The following is a 5,000-nucleotide window of genomic DNA, read 5'->3' as shown; positions in this document are numbered from 1 at the left end:
TTTTAACAGATATATTTACCAAAATCACAAAAAAATATTTTGAAATACTAAAGAATAAATTTTTTCGATAAAATCGCCATTGGCTTTAACCATGGCCTCCAGATGACTTCTGAATCTCCTACAACTCTTTTGGATGGTCTCCTTGTTTAAGTTGGTGAATGCTGCCATAATCTTTGCCTTCAGTTCATTTTGGTGTTACAAGGAGTTTTGTTTGTCTCTCACTCAACTGTGCCCCACACATAATAATGGACGGAGTTACAGTCTGGAGAGTTAGGTAGCCAGATGTTAGGGATGGTGTGGTCGCAGAGATTGTCTGACAGACATGACTGGGCTCTCCTGCTTGTGTGGCATGATGCAGAGTCCTATTACCCGACATAGCCAGCCTCTTGACCCAGGGCAGCACTACCTCCTCCAGGTACTTGATGTCGGCCTCCGTGTTGAGAAGATGAATGGAGGCATAACATCACCATCACTAGTGATCACTTCAAACACTATGATGTTGACTGGATGTTTGATTTTTAACACTCTCAGTACATGTTTTGGGGACACGGTAAGCCAATGGTTGTTCTGTGTATACACCATCTGATCCTGGCAGAAATTTTTCTCGTCTGAGAAAAACCAAAGCATGTTCAGTTGGCGGGGATGCTTGAGTTTGTTCAAAAGCTTTGTAGTACAGTCTTTCCTCTTGTCCTTGATGGCGTGGGATAAAAATTGGCCCTTTCTCATCTTGTATGAGGAATACCGAATGTCTTCATGTACCACCTGCCTGATAAGAAACTCAGATACTTCCATGTTCCTGGCAATGGACCTGATTGACCTAGAGAGATTGTTGTCAATCATGGCCTGAATCTCACCAACAAATTCAGGAGTTCTTTTCTTATTAGAGTGATTGGAGTGAGTTTTCTGAGCAGCCATACCTTCGTAATCACCATTAGACTCATCTAATTCTTTCCAAATCCTCTGTACTATCCTCAGATTGAAACCCAAACATTCTGAAATATTTGTATTAGAGCTTCTGGCACAAATGCCAAGCAGTACAGCATGTCATTTCCAAATTTCTGGCACAGTGAATAGTGTCATGGTGCTGTTTTTCTCACAGATGGTGCCCAACTGACCCTTCTATACTGTGTAGAAGACAAAATCAAAAACAATGTGCACACACGAAGTTAAAAATATAAAATGGCGACAATCTACCCATCACACCCTGTATATATATATATATATATATATATATATATATATATATATATATATATATATGCCATGATAGATCACTGACCAAACCATTCAATTTTTTTCTCCGTGTTTTTCTCCTTGTTTTCTCCATATTCTTTCTGTTGAAGATCGTAGCTCGAAACGTTAAAGACTTTCTGTATTCCCGAGCGTTAAACTAATACATCCTTTTGTTGTTTACACTACCTGTCCTTGTCTGTTGTTGTTTTTTTCGTAAATTCTCCTATATATATATGTGTGTGTGTGTGTGTGTCTTTAAGTTTGTGTTTGTTCCCCGCTTCACAAACACTCCTTGATAACTAGTGTTGGTTTATTTATATCCCTGTAACTTAGTAGTTCAGCAGAAGAAATTGATAGACTTAGAAAAGAAGTACTGCGGTCAATTTGTTTAACTAAAACCCCTGAAGGTAGTGCCCCAATATTGCTGTAGACCAGTGAATAAAACAATTAAAAGATAAAAGATTAAAGAAAGATTGGTATTTGCAAAAGTAGAGACATGATTATATAGTGAATTTCTGTGTAGTGAAGACATTTTTTTTCTCATAAATAATGCTTGCAATATCCTCAACCCCATGAGGAAAACAAAGTTGTGTGCAGTAGTTCAACCTACCCAAAACAAAAGATCTTTCAGTGTCAGCATTGCATCAAGTCTCTCTTTGTGAACATTTCAGTAACCAGCCACTGAGCTTTCAACAAGTTGTTGACAGTCTGTGAAAATGTTTAGTGTGAGAGCATGCATGTGCAGACACATGTCTGGGTTGCAAACATGTTGAGAATTCTAAATTGGTTCCATCTTTTGGAAAGATAGAACATTTCATTTGGTGACATATGTTCCTTGTGTGTGTGTGTGTGTGTGTGTGTGTGTGTGTGTGTGTGTGTGTGTGTGCATGTGTCTGTGTGAGTGCGTGTATGAGTGTGTGTGAGTGTGTGCGTATATATATATAGACTGGCTTGTGCGGGTGGCACATAAAAGACACCATTTCGAGCGTGGCCGTTTTCGTGCGGGTGACACGTAAAAGCACCCACTACACTCTCTGAGTGGTTGGCGTTAGGAAGGGCATCCAGCTGTAGAAACTCTGCCAAATTAGACTGGAGCCTGGTGTTGCCATCCGGTTTCACCAGTCCTCAGTCAAATCGTCCAACCCATGCTAGCATGGAGAGCGGACGTTAAACGATGATGATGATGATGATGATATATATACACACACACAAACACACATGTGTGTGTATGTGTATGTACAAATATATACATGGTGTCCCAAAAAGATGTACTCACTCTTTGACTTCCCAGTACTCATGCATTTTGTGTTCAAGTAGATGTTTATTGATATACATACAATCCTAAAAAGTTAAATTAAATTCAGGAAAATAAATTGTTGTAGAAATGACTATTTACTGTCATTTAGAATTATTTAATGTTCTCTCTCATTCTTGCATGTTCGCAAATGTTCAAACTGTCTTCCTTCATTTTCCAAACAAAGCTGATAACGTCCAACAATGGATTCGACAACATTACCAAACATTTCATTTGGAATTGTAACACATTGTATTCGAATTTCATTTTTCAAATCATCAATTGTCACTGGTTTTGCAGCGTAAACCTTATCTTTGAGATGTCCCCATAAGAAAAAAAAAATCCATTGGCATGAGGTCTGGGGAATGTGCAGGAAATTCAATGCTACATCTCCTCCCAATCCATTTGTTTGGATTTGTTGCATCAAGGTAAGCCCATACATCACAAAAAACAATACATTAATAATCGCCTGTCAAAGAGTGAGTACATCTTTTTGGGACACCCTGTATATGTACACACACACACACACACAACAAACATGCACCACACACACTCACAGATTATATGCATGTGTGTGTGTATGGCTAAGTAGACTAACAAACAGAAGTAGTACTCAACATATATAGTTGGAGTTGTATTTATCAACAACTTGACTTAGATTTTACTTGAAAGTTTCATGATTATATTGAACTATATCAACCTGTTAGTCAATATATATATAATCTGAAGTGTACAGTATTATATATCCATCATGACTGGTCTTACCAATTGGTTTCACACTAGAGATACAATGGAGCTTTAGGTAACAATTCAATTATATAATGCTACGCTCATCAGAGGTAGCCAATATGGAATGAAATATCAATGAATATGTCTCTTTCTTACGATATTGTGCATTTTAGACATGGTTTCAAAGATGCACATCCACCTATCATTCTCAATTGACAATCTTGAGTGAAATTTGTTTTTTGTTATAAACATTGCCAGAAACCTTATTCACAATGCTAAATGGATGAGGACAACAAAATGTTCACCTCATATTTTTTTACGCATATGCATTGCATCTAGTTGGTTATGAGTACTTCAAAATTTTAATGCTTTCCCAAGCCTCACATACCCCAACATTTTCTCTCATGTATGAGTACTCTGGTTTGAGAAACCTGATATGGAGTCTTGTGTTGTGGTTGAGTAGTTGCAAAATGTAGTGATATGACTCTGTATTGTTATTTGTAGTGGTAGATATGTGGGTTTCTATTCACTTTCGGAACTGTTATGAGTTTGTCCAGATTCTAGATTCCAGGAATTTCAAACGATTTGTACAAGTAATTGTTGATGATGGTAAATGCAATAATTCTTTCAAATCCTTCATCTGATCCTGAGACTTTTAAGCTATTAGACTGACATGATCTGTCAGCCAGTTTAACACCATCACCTGTACCTTGGGTGTCTCCATTTTAACACCTTCACCTGAGCTTTGGGATCAGCCAGTTTAACACCATTGCCTGCTCCTTGTAGTCGGTCAATTTAACATCATCACCTGATCCTTGCATGCCCTTAGTCATTGGGGGTCAGCCAGTTTTATACTATCATCTGATCCTTGGGTATCCTCATTTCAACACCACCTCCTGGTCATTTAGTGGAATCTATTCTATCACAAGCATTTGGGCCAGGTCTCCAGTTTGGGGATATCTTCATTCTTCCCTCCCTTCCATTAGTCTTGTAAGCCCTGAAAAGGCTCATGAACATTGCCATTCTTTTTGACTAATGATAGAAGTAAATATCTCAAGTGCTTTTTTTCTTATATTTGTTTAACAGAAGAAAGGGGTAAAATCACAATTTAGATGGAAGATGTGTATTTTTCATTTTATGATGTTCCTTTCTTTTTTGTGCAGTTTTTAAGTGGCTGATATACAAGAAACAAGAGCATTTGTCTGAGGCTGGAATGTTGATGGCAGTTCTTATTATGACGTGGAGTAAGAAGTAGACATCGTCGTTGTTGTTGCTGAAAACACTAATTAGTCTGTGATATTCATTTTGTTCTTGTATGATCCCAAGTTAATTTTGATTGAAAACATGGGGCATGTAGGTCCACAGTATCTAATGATTCTTCTGTTATTAAAGATGGTAAGCTGAGATTTGGTGGAGGTTTAGTTGTTGTTAGTGATGTCGTTAGTGATGTCGTTAGTGATGTCAGTAAAAGTAAAGCTGTTTTGTGATGGCGATTTGGGTACTATTTCTTGCAAGCTCATGCAACAAAGTAAAGGTTCTCTCATTGGTGATTATAAAACAGACATTAGTGAAGGTGCAGCAGTAGCAGCAGCAGTGGTAGAGAGTTGGGGATGGAGAGGTGGCAGTAGAGGAGGATCAGCTGGTAGAGGGGATGGAGAAAGTGCTAGTAGGAGTGGTGGTGGTGGTGGTGACAGTGGTGGTGGTGGTGGTGGCGGCGGCAGTGGTGGTGATGGTGGTGGTGGTG

Source organism: Octopus bimaculoides, chromosome 1 (assembly GCF_001194135.2).
Source record: "Octopus bimaculoides isolate UCB-OBI-ISO-001 chromosome 1, ASM119413v2, whole genome shotgun sequence".
Classification (NCBI taxonomy): Eukaryota; Metazoa; Mollusca; class Cephalopoda; order Octopoda; family Octopodidae; genus Octopus; species Octopus bimaculoides.
This window is presented reverse-complemented; position numbering follows the sequence as displayed.